Source organism: Gracilinanus agilis, chromosome 4 (genome assembly GCF_016433145.1).
Source record: "Gracilinanus agilis isolate LMUSP501 chromosome 4, AgileGrace, whole genome shotgun sequence".
Classification (NCBI taxonomy): domain Eukaryota; kingdom Metazoa; phylum Chordata; class Mammalia; order Didelphimorphia; family Didelphidae; genus Gracilinanus; species Gracilinanus agilis.
This window is the reverse complement of record NC_058133.1, coordinates 388,307,571-388,322,817: the sequence shown is the minus strand read 5'-3', so window position 1 is coordinate 388,322,817 and position 15,247 is coordinate 388,307,571. Positions and strand designations below refer to the sequence as shown.

General features: G+C 36.3%; 1 pseudogene; it reads right to left on the bottom strand.

The window, feature by feature from the left end:
* Positions 1–12,993: 12,993 nt before the first annotated feature.
* Positions 12,994–14,460, bottom strand: LOC123245574 (annotated as a pseudogene).
* Positions 14,461–15,247: the final 787 nt, after the last annotated feature.

The window sequence follows — 15,247 nt, the reverse complement described above, 5'->3', positions numbered from 1 at the left end:
TCCATGAATTTTGACTCAGTTCCCTTTTTTCCCATTATTTTGAACATTAGGAAATGTTTCTGAGTTATGGGAAAAAAATGAAAACGAAGAATTTTAATCAGACTTACACAGCATAAGATTTCCAGTGGAATAATAATGCAGAAGATCTGGCTTTTCCAGAATAAGTATTCTTCCAATTTTTTCCCTTGGCTTAGCATTCAGTCTGCAATTGGGATTTCACCCCAAACAGAGAGTAGTCTGATTTTCCATTGACACCAGGACTAACTGCTGATGGGTTTATTAACTAAAGCCCATTCCCTTATTGTCGTGTGGAGCCATTAGTATCTACTGTGAAAAGCAGGGATCCAGGAACAGGAAAGAAAGATCATAAAAGCAATGCTAAACTCACACAAATACTGCAAGGCTTGACTCCAGAGCCTCATGGAATATATTTTATTAATTAAGAGTGACAGTAATTGGGAAGGAAGCTTTCATTTGGGCTCATATCAGGATAAAGATTTGTCAGCCTGAGACTGTGAAAAAGAATTAGTGATGTGTTTAAAAGCTTTGGTAGTAACAGAAATCCTACTAGATGCAGTCATCATCATTATACCAAAGAGAATAAATAAGAGTGATGTATTTCTTTTTTAAGATTTTTTCCACAATTACGTGGAAAAAAACATTTTAAACTTTCATTGAAAATTTTTTTAATTTAAAAATTTTAAACTAAAAAACTTTGAGTTCTCTCCTGAATTCTCCCTCTCCTTTCTTCCCTCCTGTCTCCCCTTGTTGGGACAGCAAGCAATTTGATATATATTTTACATGTGCAATCATGTAAACCATTTCCCCATATTAGTAGGACTATATTTATTTTTTAAATTTTATTTAGAATATTTTTCCATGGTTACATGATTCATGATTTTCCCCCATATCTTCCCTCCCCCTCTCAGAGCTGACAAGCAGTTCCACTGGGTTTTACATGTATTATTGTTTAAAACCTAAGCATATTATTCATATCTGTAGTAGAGTGATCTTTTGACGTCAAAACCCTAATCATATCCTTACCTAACTCCATGATCAATCAAATATTTTTCTTCGACGTTTCTGCTCCCACAGTTCTTTCTCTGGATGTGGGTAGCGTTCTTTCTCATAAGTTCCTCTGGATTGTCTCGGATCATTGCATTGCTGCTAGTAGAAAACCCAATTACATTCTATTGTGTCATAAAGTATCAGGCTCTGTGTACAATGTTCTCCTGGTCTTCTCCTTTTACTCTGCATTAATTCCTGGAGGTCCTTCTTAGTTCACATGGAATTCCTCCAGTTCATTATAGTAGGACTATATTTCTGAGGAAGTAGGTTCTAAACGAGATGACATGAGGAAAAATCATTCTGTAATTATAAATTACCATATATCTATAAGCTATTATTTGGGTGTTGTTAGACCAAATCCACCTTTTGCTTTATTTGCCACACATACTTCTATCACCCCGTTTTATCAGTTTAATTTGTTTTACTATCCTTGTAATTTTTATTTCATTTTATATTTTAATGAAAGGTCAGGTGGTCATTTAGCTGGTCAGTCAATTACCTTTAATTGATTAAATTAATTACAATTAATTTAATTTACTATGTGCCAGGCACTATGCTAAGCAGAAGAAGTCAGAATTAAATCAGAAAAGACTATGGGAAAAATCACACAGAGGAATATTCAGACTCAGAGATATAGAGACAGAGACTATCCCAAGGAGCCTTGGCATATTGGCTTCCAAAAGAATAAATAGAGAAAGCCATCCATGGCCCACTAAGAATAATGAGGTAATGTAGAAAGAACAGGATTTAAAAAGCTTAGCCAAAAAAATTCTCTCAGTCTCACCTACCTCCCATTAGGGGAAAAAAAAGCAAAAGAAAACCTATGTAATATAAATACATAATTAAACAAAATACTCTATCATTGGCCATGCCCCAAACTACAGGTCCATCACCACTCTGTCAGAAAGTGAATAGTATTTTTCATCATTAGTTCTTTGGAATCACAGTTGGTCATTACATTGACCAGAGTTAAGTGCTTCAAAATTGTCTTTTCAATGCTGTTATTATAAAAATCGACTTCTTTCTGCATCGATTCATGTCTTCCTAGGTTTATCTAAAATGTTCCCCTTCATCATTTCTTTCACCACAATAGTGTTCCACCACATTTATATATCATAACTTGTCCAACAATTTTCCAACTGATGGACACCCCCACCTTAATTGATAGTTCCTTGCTATTACAGACAGTGCTGATGTATAGCCATTTCCTCTATATTTTTATATGTGTATATAACACACACACACATATATTTTTTTAAACTTGTGAGTCCTTTTTCTCCTTCTTGGATCTCCTTGGTTTATATGCTCATTATTGGTATTTTAGCATAAACAAAGCCTGAGGATTCTCTCTGAAAGCCATTACAGAGAACCTCCATTGAAGAAATCCTCATAGTTGGGACTATAAATGTCTCTGGGAATAATGCCTTATTCAAGGATTGCATTTGTCTTCCTCCTTTTTATATGGCTTTCCATTTCAACATTGTGAACTACTTCCTTGCAAATAGGGAGCCATCTCAGTACACTCGGTTAGGGGTTGAGAAGGGTATCATTAATAGATTTTTATAGGTTTTTCTGACTGGGAGCTAAGAGCTGAGAGAAGAGAAAAAAAATCTCTCAAAGTCCAAAAGGCAACATTTAGTGGAAACAAAAAGGCACTTCAAGTCAAAAGATCTGAATTTGAATTCTAACCTTGCTATTTCCACTTGCCACTTGAGGCTACTAGGTGGCACAGTGGATAGGAAGGTGTGCTCTTGGAATCAAGAAGACTCATCTTCTTGAGTTCAAATCTGGTCTCACATACTAATTAGCTATGTGATCCTGGGCAAATCACTTCATCCTATTGGCCTCAGTTTCCTCATATGTAAAGTGAGTTGGAGAAAGAAATAGCAAACCACTCCAAAACTTTTACTAAGAAAATCCCAAGTAAGGTCACAAAGAGTCAGATGTGACTGAAAATGACTGAAAAACAACTCACCAGTTTTCTTTGTGACTGGCTTTCTTTCTGTTTCAGTTGTCTCATCTCTAAAATAAGTAAGTTGGAGTAGATGGTTCCTGAGATCCCTTTCATCTCTAAAGGCTATAATCACATTTAAACCATGGCAAAGAGACATGTTTTATATTTTAAAACTAAAAATAAATATGCTTACTCCATTTGGTTTGCTCCCAAAGAAAACTAAGGAAAAAGCAAATGCAGAAAATTTTAAAACCATTCTATTTATAAACAAAATCTAATGGCTGTATGGGTTTAATGACAATATGTTGTCATGGTGATAGAATATGTGGATGTCATGTGCAAAATCAGTGGCATCACATGGAAGAGCTCACTTGGTAAAACATTTCATTAAAAAGAATTCTTATTTAAAGGCCCTAGAAATCATCATTCATTCCTAATAATGTAATGAGACAAATTCAGTTAAGGAAAATACATTCAGTTCAGCTACACTAATCCAATTGGGAAGAGGTGAGATGGTTTTAGATGGAGGGCTAAGTGACTTTATAGATTACAGGAGGTTTGGCTGTCTTAGAGTCAATTATTTAGATTTAACCTGTTCCTGGAGTAGAAACTCCTAGGAAACAGCACTCATGCTTGTTCTATCAAGCCTATAAAGCAACAAGAGCAGAAGGAATACTTGTGGATCCTCAGGAAACTTTTTCATGATGACCTTACCAATGAAGATTCTCTTTGAATATTTTTAATCTAATGACCCTTTGAATACAATTGGAAGAATCCTTGAAGGCAACAGTTTACTTCTGTTTTTCATCCTCCTTTTCTTTTTTTTTTTTAAACCCTTGTACTTTCCGTGTATTGTCTCATAGGTGGAAGAGTGGTAAGGGTGGGCAATGAGGGTCAAGTGACCTGCCCAGGGTCACACAGCTGGGAAGTGGCTGAGGCCGGGTTTGAACCTAGGACCTCCTGTCTCTAGGCCTGACTCTCACTCCACTGAGCTACCCAGCTGCCCTCATCCTCCTTTTCTTAAGAGGACCACTGACATCATGAGTGATGTCTTGACTTATACATGAATTGGATTTAAGTGAGGCAGTATTATTTTAAGGGTCATGCATGTATAAGGAGAGAGCATGAGAGAGAGAGAGAGAGAGAGAGAGAGAGAGAGAGTGTGTGTGTGTGTGTGTGTGTGTGTGTTTTCCCCAGTAATAATGAAAAGTTGAAAGGGCTTTTAGAATAAGTAGAGCAGAAAAGGCAAAAAGGAATGAAGTGGAAACAGTTGAAATGGAGGTTGAGAAGATAAATTGCCACGCGGTCCAAGGTCAAGTTGTTTTAAGGAATCCTAGAGCTTTATTCATTCTGACAAGTATTTAATAAGCACCTTCTATGTGCCAAGCAATGTGTTAAATAATGAGGATACAAAGACAAAAATGTAATGCTATGACAAAACCAGTGGAAATGTGCGTCGGCCATGGGTGGGGGAATTGCGGGGGGGGGGGTGAAGGGGAAAGTAGGAGCATGAATCATGTAACCATGTTAAAAATGAATATTAATAAATGTTTAAATTTTTTAAAAAAGTGAATTAAAATGTTATAGAGCCAAAAAAAATGTAATGCTACCAGTAAGGATGTTGCTCAGAAAAAGTTTACAATGGGCGAATTTTTTTCATTTTACCTAAATTCAAGGAAAAAATATATCTCTTCTTTTCACTGTTAGCATGTATCTCCCATACCCTAAAATTGGATTTCTTTTCTCTTTCAACAAAGACAGTAGCACATATACAAATTTGATGACATGGAGGAAAAAGCAAGGATCACATCCCTGTCATTTCTGTAATTTTAGCAGAAGCATAGTCTCAGACCAGTCACAAATGGATTGGACTTCAATAGCTAATCAACTGATTTCAGGAGAATGACTAACAAGCATGGTATTGCCTTTCTCAATTTCTTTAAGGACAATCCAGCACCTGGAAAGTCTGGGGCAAGTCATATCAAACCCATTAAGTGATGCTAGTGCCTGGATTTGGTTCCACCATAGATCAGACCATGCCTCCAATCACATAGAGTATTGCCATAACTCTCTCACTATAACCCAGAAAAACAGTAACCTGGCAATAATTGGTTATGCTTGTCCTCTAAAATCAGCCCTAAAAATTATACTTGAGAAGAGCACAGATTGTGATGTGGCCGTATGCTTGAATTGTGGCATTTTGTTAGAATTATAATTTAAAAACTAATTCTCTCTGATCTTAGGTGGTCATAATTATGAGCTAATCAGACAAATGACTCTCTGCACTGAACAATCCTAGTTTATTTTTTGGTAATAGAAACTGTGATTTTGATTCAAATTCCACTGGGTCTGTGTATCACCCTGTTTCTGATGGTTTTGAGTTTAATTTCTAGATCTTCATAAGGAACATGAGGGTCAGTTTGATAAAACAATGCCACATGCCCTGGAAGTAACTCTGAAAATGTTCCTGCATAAGAATGGATCAGATCAGCCCTGAGCAGTCTCTGAATCACTGTAGATTTCTTCAAAGCTTTATTTTTCCATCATTATCAAAGTTATGTTCTGGTCTATATTCCAAGCTTCTGCCAAACATCTGTTGCTAGGTAGAAGTTTCTCCCATTTCCCAATTCTAGAGACCCCCTACCCTCTTTCTCAGAATATTATAAAACCTTTAACCTATTTCTCCTCCCCAGGTTTGATTCTATTTCATCCCCAGAACATGTGTCTTGTTTCCTCTCTCTTAAAGGAAATAAACAATATTGCTGAGCACACCGTGGCTCTCTGGGTTTTAGAGCAAATAGTTATGATACTGTGACTCTTTAATTTTTAAGAGTTGACAATACTAATAATAGTTAGCATTTATGGGACACTTCAGTGTCTGCAAAGTGTTTTTATATACGTTATCCCATTTGGTCCTCACAATACCCTATGAGGGATATGCCATTATTATGTCCATTTTGCTTATGAAGAAACTGAGGCTGAGAGGGTTAAATGATTTATCCAGAGCTAAATAGCTAGTAAGCACCTGAGGCAGGGATTTAAAGTCATCTTTCACACTCTATCCACTATACCACCTAGCTACCTCTTTTCTCAAAGAATCCAGCTCCTAAACCTCTAATCTTGATACACAGAGAAGACTATATGGTTAAAAGAAGGAATTAATAATTTCTTCTTATACTCAATTTTAATCAAAGACATCATATAAAACAGAATCTCAGAGTAAGAAGGGGCCTCAGTTGGCATCACATCCAACCCGCACCCAACTAAGAAAGTACCATACCACATTATGAAAAAAAAAGTAGTCTACCAATCTTTCGTTGAACACATCAAATGAGAATAAACTCCATTGCCACCCAAGGCAGCTCAATCTATTTTTGGACAGCTCTTATTGTTGGGAAGTTTTTCTTTATATGAGGCCTAAATCTTCCATTTCCACCCATTGTTCCAAGGTACACCCTCTAGAGACAAGAAGAACGAGTATAATCCTATGATAATTATTAAATACAGTCAGCTTTGCTAAAATGCTTCTTTTCAAAACTACAAATTTGTTCCAATGTTATGAATATATATGAGGGGAACAGTATGAACATAGCATGAATTTTGAGCTTACTTTATTTGCAATTTGGTCAGCAAGAGATAAGAGGACAATGAGCCATGTCCTCCCATATTTGTTATTACAACTTTCCATACTATTTCAGATTCAGTTAATACTTCCACTGACGCTTCACAATAACCCACAAGCTATAGCCCTTCCATTGCCCACCTCTATAAGCAGATGATATATTTATTGATTTACTGTTTATCTTCTGGTGCAGTAGGAGGTGTGGCTTACACCCATTCAATGCTCCCTCTGCCCCATCCCAATATCCACACCTCACAATGTATCACTATGACCACTGACTCCCTAGACCCAGGGTTTTAGTTAACAAGGTTGCTCTCTTACCCATATCTTTGAATTTGGAACTTGGGTGCCCAAGACCATGAAAGCCATCATTATTTATTGCAGTGTTACCACTTGAATAAATCTGCCTACTATTTATTAGGTTCCCATCTTTTTCTTTTGATGTTACTGACTGAAGTTTTCAAGAGTTATCCACCAACCCCATTTCCTCCATAACCTCTGTGGCTTTTATTGCATGATCTTGCATAGCATGGTGATTTTTAGGAATGCATATATAGCCTTATGAAAGAATTGACTATACTTGAAAATAGCTATATTGTTTTCCACTATATCCTTGCTTCTCCACATTAAACATCCCTAGTTCTTTAAATAATTCTTATGTATCTTTATCATCTGTTTCCTCACCATGCTGGGAGTCCTCCTCTGGAAAATCTTGTCAATATTTTCCTAAAAGTGTGGTACCTAGATTTAAGCACAATATTCCAGATGAGGTCTAATCATGGCAGAGTAGAAAAAGATCATCACCTTCTTCATTCTGGATACTATCCCCCAGACTTCATTTACTATAACAATAGTTTATTAATATTTTTGGTTGTCACACAGTTAAATAACATTGTTCTTGCAGACCACAAAAGCCCTAGACCTTCTTATAAACTTGTCTAGTGATGACCTGCCTCATCTGGTACTGGTGAGGTGGATTTTTTGTACCCATTTGTAGGAATTTGAAATGATCACTATAAAATTTCCTACTATTATATTTAACACATTATCCTCATCTATCAAAATTTCTTTGGACCTCAAGACTAACCAATCGGTGAACAAACTAAGCCTCCAAGATTTTGTCATCCTCCATAATTATCAAAATTATGTCCTGGTCTATGTTCCAAGCTGCTGATGAACATCTATTGCTAGGCAGAAGTTTCTCCCTTGTTGTTCAATCCTAGAGAGCCTCTCCACTGAGCTGGAAATTTGAGACAGAAGGAAGGATCAGTGGAATAGGCTTGGGGTAACTGATGTTGCCAGCAAGACAGTGTGTGATAAACCCAAAGAGCCCAACTTTGGGGACAAAAATCCACTATTTGACAAAAAATGTTGGGAAAATTGGAAAACAATATGGGAGAGATTTAGATCAACATCTCACACCCTGCACCAAGATAAATTCACAATGGGTGAATGACTTGAATATAAAGAAGGAAACTACAAGAAAATTAGGTGAACACAGAATAGCATACCTGTCAGATCTCTGGGAAAGGAAAGATTTTAAAACCAAGCAAGAGTTGGAAAAAATTGTAAAATGTAAAATAAATAATTTTGATTACATTAAATTAAAAAGGTTTTGTACAAACAAAAACAATACAACCAAAATCAGAAGGGAAACAACAAACTGAGAAAAAATCTTTATAACAAAAATCTCTGACAGAGGTCTAATTACTCAAATATACAAAGAGTTAAATCAATTGTATTAAAAAGTCAAGCCATTCCCCAATTGATAAATGGGCAAGGGACATGAATAGGCAATTTTCAGATAAAGAAATCAAAACTATCAATAAGCACATGAGAAAGTGTTCTAAATCTCTAATATTTAGAGAAATGCAAATCAAAACAACTCTGAGTTATCACCTCACACCCAGCAGATTGGCTAAAATGACAGCAAGGGGAGAGAAATGAATGTTGGAGGATATGTGGCAAAATTAGGACATTAATGCATTGCTAGTGGAGTTGTGAACTTATCCAACCATCCTGGATAGCAATTTGGAACTATGTCCAAAGAGTGCTAAAATACTGCCTGTCCTTTGATCCAGCCATACCATTGCTGGGTTTGTACCCCAAAGAGATAATAGGGAAAAAGACTTGTACAAAAATATTTATAGCCGTGCTTTTTGTGGTAGCAAAAAACTGGAAAATGAGGGTATGCCCTTCAATTGGGGAATGGCTGAACAAATTGTGGTATATGCTGGTGATGGAATACTACTGTGCTCAAAGGAATAATAAACTGGAGGAATTCCATGTGGACTGGAAAGATCTCCAGGAATTGATGCAGAGTGAAAGGAGCAGATCCAAGAGAACATTGTACACAGAGACCGATACACTGTGGTAAAATAGAATGTAATGGACTTCTGTACCGCAGCAATGCAATGACCCAGGACAATTCTGAGGGATTTATGGAAAAGAATGCTACCCACATTCAGAGGAAGAACTACAGGAATGGAAAAACAACTGCTTGAACACATGGGTTGATGTGGACATGATTTGGGGTGTAGACTCTAAATGACCACCCCAATGCAACTATCAATAATATGGAAATAGGTCTTGATTGATGACACATGTTAAAACCAGTGGCAATGCATGTCAGCTATGGCGGACGGGTTGGGGGGGGTGGAGGGGAAAGTAAGAACATGAATCATATAACCATGGAAAATTTTTCTAAAAAATAAAAATTCAAAGTCATATATATACATATATACATATATGCATATATATAAAAACTAAGACTATACATTTATTTAACCCCAGGTTATCTATGTTCCTCTTTTATAAAGTCTTATCTCTCCTTACCTCATAGAAATTATTAGTTTGGAATTCATAAGATCATAGTATAAAACTGGAAGGCCATCAGATCTGAGCTTCTCATTTTACCAGTGAAGAAATTGAGATTTTGAGATATTTAGTGACTGGCCCTAGGACTATAGCTAGTAAATCTCAGAATTAAGATTTTAACCCAAATCTTCTCATTCTGAATCTAGCCCACCCATTTCCCCTTACCAGATTTCATGCTCCAATTATAGTAGTTAATAGCACTTATAATAGCACTTTAGGAATTCAATATATTCTCCTTCAATTTGGCAACAACATTTCGCATTGGTACTACAACTATTATCTTCATTTTATAGAAGATAATACTAAAGCCTAGACTTATTTTAATAACTTGCCCAGGGTCACATAGTACCAGAAGTGGGATTTTAAACTAGACCTTCCTTCCATACTCCAAATTCAGTCCTCTATCTATTACACAATGGTACCTTAATGAGTTCTTCATTCATATCCTGTGAAGCAATAGGATGAAAGTCAAATATAATAAAAACAATCATGATGCTTGGGGCCGGCTCACGGTCAGTACATAAGGAGTTCTACATATAACCCAGGAGTTCTAGTAACACAGTTCTGGCATTTAAAATCAAAGTTCCTCCTCTAGCACTAGCTACTCACATGGTCCTGGCCCTCTAGCATTCTCCCTCCTCACTGCCTCTCAATGTTTCTACTTTTGCATTCAGCACTCTCTTCTATGTCATTGAGTGATACGGTTTCAGGTATCCATAGGGCATGATTGACCAGAGTCTTTTAGACATGTCCCAGTGCTTCAGGCAAACATTCACGCACCAGTGCTTGTCATTCCCCAAATCCTACTTTCCCTATTCTCAATCCTCTTCCAGAGTAAATGTCCTCTATACTTTGCTTTCTGTTGATCCTATTTCTTTCACTCTTCATTTCTGTTTGTCCTCCCTGAGTTTCTGGTTTATAATTCTAGCCACCTGATAGCATCTCTCCAGGTATCTAAGAGATGAGACAATTTTGCAACCTACATTGTTATATTTACTAGTTTCAATGAACAATCTTCAGCAATTAAAAAGTTTGGGTTCCCTAAGTATAATGACATTCAGTCATTTTAGTTGTGTCTGCCTCTATATGATCACATCTTGGGGTTTTCTTGGCAAAGATACTAGAGTGATTTCTCATTTCCATTTCTAGCTCTTTAAAAAAAACCTCTTACCTTCTGCCTTAGAATCATTATTGTATATTGGTTCTGCAGAAGAGTAGTAAGGGCTAAGTAATGGGGGTTAAGTGAATTCCCCAGAGTTACACATCTAGGAAGTGTCCAAGACCTGAGACTTCCCATCTCTAGAATCAGTTGTCAATTCACTGAGACACCTAGCTTCCCCTTCCAGCTCATTTTACAGTTGATGAATCTGAGGCAAACAGGGTTAAGTGATTTGCTCAGGGTCACAAAGCTAGTAAGTATCTTAGACCAGACAAGTCTTCCTGAATCCACACCCAGCACTCTATTCACTGAACCATCTAGCTGCTCCATTAAGTATAAACTTTATTTTCTAGTGATAATGGTTTGGCTCCAAATCAATATTACAACCCTATTTGTTACAATATATACATTTACATGACTAAACATCTGTATGATGTTCCTTTGTCAACCTATTGTTGGTTGAGTTCATTTGGATGGTATCGATTACTTTGTGATTACTTTTGGATCTTAGCTGTTTCAAAAGTTTCATCTTAAGATAAGGCACTAGACAAGTAATCCAGTGGCAAATGTCTGTTATAAGCCTTTGTTTCTACTTTTCAAAATGAGACATGTTTGTTCTAAAGGTAATTCTGTAAATTTTTACTCAGCGTATCCTAGCCTCTGAGATCATCTAACAATCCTTTTATCCCCTCTTTTTGGAGAGGAAATGTTATTCTTTCTCTAACTGCCTAGGGAGTGATGAGTCTTATATTTTCTTAATAGTGCACATATTTTTCTTTGGAGATTTCAAATCTATTGTTATCTATTTTCAACAAGCTAAAATGTATGTTGACTGCTGTTGCATAGCTGTTAATTGCTTTTAAAATATTCTTCCTGTTATGCTTTGACTTCAGGATGCTAATCAATCTCTTAACAAACAGCCTCAGATTTCTCCTTAATAGCTCTATGCCTGACACATTTTGCCTGGAGAAGATCAAGGCATTTGTTGCATTCATCTATTCTTTCCATTTAACTTCAGCTGGATCCAAGATCAAAGCTTTCAGTGTTTATTCTTCTTTGGTGTACATTGCATATTTTCCATTTATTAACCAAATGATATTTTGCCATTGTTACAGAAAGCTTTCATGAGACGAAGTCATGATTTAATGTAATTTTTGGTAGAACTATGTAATTTTATGTCATTCAGATATATCTAATATTATAGTGATTAATCAAGCAATTAATGTACCTTTTCAGTGTTCATTATTTGATTAATATTTTATTATATTATTATTAATATTAATATTTTTCAGAATTAATCAATTAACTAATGTGATTTTTTTGGCATGACTATCCATTTGACTAGGAAACCATGGTCAGTTCTAAAGAGAACCATGGCAGACAAACTGTCTCCTTAGAAGATGCCATATTTTATATCAATTGTCATTGTCATTAATATTAATATTAAGAAAAACTGATATAAAGAAAATACTGGCATGTTTTAAATAGAAAACATTTCTGGGTATCAAATATTCTGATGTTTTTACTTTGCTCAGATATTTTTTATATCATTGCCAAAGTTATGAGTGTAGTACAACTGAAGAGGAGAGGGATGAAAAGACACATTCATCCTATCCATTTGTAAAAAGCAGGAAGTCTATGAGTGTATTAAATTGTAATTTTCAGACTTTTGTGAAGTATTAATCAATTTTGTTAATTTTTAATCTTTTCTTTTTTCCTTTAAAATACTATTTGTTAAACAGAACCAGGAGAAGATGAAACTTTTGAAACAGCTAAGATCCAAAAGTAATCACAAAGTAATCGATACCATCCAAATGAACTCAACCAACAATAGGTTGACAAAGGAACATCATACAGATGTTTAGTCATGTAAATGTATATATTGTAACAAATAGGGTTGTAATATTGATTTGGAGCCAAACCAAAACCCAAATCATATGCCCATATAAACAAGTGACGTCATATTTTGGTTTTTAAAAGATTGCTCTATTGCAAAAATGAATAATATGGAAACAGGTATCAAATGATAACATTTGTATAATCCAGTGGAATTGCTTGACAGCTCTGGGAGTGGGGAGGGAAGAGAGGAGGGAAAGAAAATCAATCATGGAAACATGGAAAAATATTTAAATATGCCCATATCTTATTCTTTTTCTTTTTTGCCTCAAAAATTGACATTTATTGAAAGTCACAAAAAAGAGGGGAAAAAAAACGACAAAAGTGTCCATTCCTTGTAAACCTTCCTCCTTTCTAGCTTCCCCTCCACCCATTCCAGAGAGCAGGGCTCTAGGTGAAATCAGGTGGGGAAGCTCCTCAGATGAGGTCAGACACATTGAGAGGAATCTCCTCAATGGGATTGTTACAGAAGGTCTCAGTGTCTTGAAGGATCCTCTTGTCTTCCTCTGTCACCACAGCCTTATGACCAAAATATCCTCCACAGCCAATTCTATAAATATAATTTATCAGGTTGGTGGGAAGGTCATAATTCATAACCAAAGGTACTTGTTCCAATTGGAGCTTAAACCAAACTCCTCATGATTACATCATATTCTTGTTGGTTCATGTCTCTATGCATTGCAGAGAATAAAATCATAGGTATGCATTTTCTTCGTGAGCCAATCCACATTTCAGTGGATATTGATGAAGATAATGGTTTGGGTAATCGTGTTTCATATAGATCACACAAGTTATCTAGCTTTGACTGCTTTCATTCCACACTTATATAAAACTGACAAATGCCTTCCAGTTATCAATTTCTCCTTGATTAGAATCCTGATAGGTTCCCTCACAAACTTCTTCATGACTTCCAGCATATCTGAAGGCTTGGTGGCTGGCAGGAGTACCATCTGTGCATTACCATTGCATTTCTGGAATATGTCATAGATCTAGTCCTTAAAAACACATCTCAGGGATTTATGAGAAAGAAAACTACCCACATTCAGAGGAAGAAATGTGGGAGGAGAAACACAGAATATAAACAAGTGCTTGAACACATGGGCTGATGGTGATATTATTGTGGATGTAGACACTAAACAATAACTCTAGTCCAACTAGCAATAATATGGAATTAGATCTTAATCAATGATGCATGTAAAACCCAGTGGAATTGTGCATCAGCTAAGGGAGGTTAGGGGGTTTAGGGAGAGGGAAAGAACATGAAACATGTAACTATGGGAAAATACTCAAAATAAAAATATATACTTAAAAAACACACCTCAGCATTTCATCTGCTTCATCCAGAATAAACATCTTGATGTATTTAGGAGATAGGTTTATCTGGTGAACCATGTTAAAGACTTGGCCTGGGGTGCCCACAATGATATGGGAAGCTTCCATCTGCAACTTCTGAATCTCAGCCCAAACATCAGCTCCTCCAATGCAGGCATGGCATGAGGCTCCCATGTAGTCTCCCAGTGTCATCACTACCTTTTGAATGTTGAGTTAGTTCTCTGGTTGGTGTCCAAACCAAGGCTTGTGTGGCCTTTAAGTCCAGTTCAATCTTTTGCAAAATGGAAATGGCAAAGTTGGTAGTCTTCCTGGTCCCAGACTGGGCTTGAACAATCACATCATAATCCTTGATACAAGGAAGAATCACATGTTGCTGAATGGTAGATGGCTTCTCAAAACCATAGGCGTACATACCATGAAGAAGAGATTCTGAGAGGTTTATATCATTAAAGCTATATCCACAATCTCATTCCAGTTACCCCTAATGACACCATCATGGTCCATTCCATCAGGGCCATTGTCCCTGGATCAGAAATCTTGACTTGCAGACATGTTTCTGGGAATTAGTCGTGTATTTTTCAAAGTCGTTTGAGTTATCAACATAATTTTTGCCATCTGTTTCATTGTTAGGGTGCACTTGGGGAGAGCTTAATAAATGTAGATTTTTTAGGCATTCAGGTTCTTCAGCATTTTCCTTTTCAAATTTTTAATTAACTTCTCAATTTTTACTCAGTTTATCTAATCTGGGTTTAGGAATGAAGTTATGTCTTTGATTACTCTGCACTGATCTTTGATATTTGTTGTATAAGTTGGAGCTCAGGTAATTATTGGCAAGAAGGAATCAATCTGCAAGCATTTATTTTATTTTTAAAAAACCCTTACCTTCTGTCTTAGAATCTATTCTGTGTATTAGTTCCAAAGCAGAAGAGCAATAAGGGCAAGGCAATGGGGGTTAAGTGACTTACTCAGGATCACACAGCTAGGAATTGTCTAATACTAGATTTGAACCCAGAATCTCCTCTCTCTAGTCCTGGTTTTCAATTTACTGAACCACCTAGCTGTCCCTGGCATGCATTTATTAAGTTCCTAATATGTGCTATCCATTGTATTGTGTGACATGGAGCTCTTGCCTAAAAGTAGTAAGATCTAATTCAAATTTTGTGATTATAATACCTGATAAAAATATTAACATCATCGGTCCTTTTAATGCAAACTCATGGTCTGTTCACTCTACTGACTCATGCCACCTGCATGAGACCTGTCCAACATGTGGCATTTCTCATTTATTTCAGTGTATCTGGACATTTTATGCTGGAGCACAAAGGAAGAGCACTTGTTC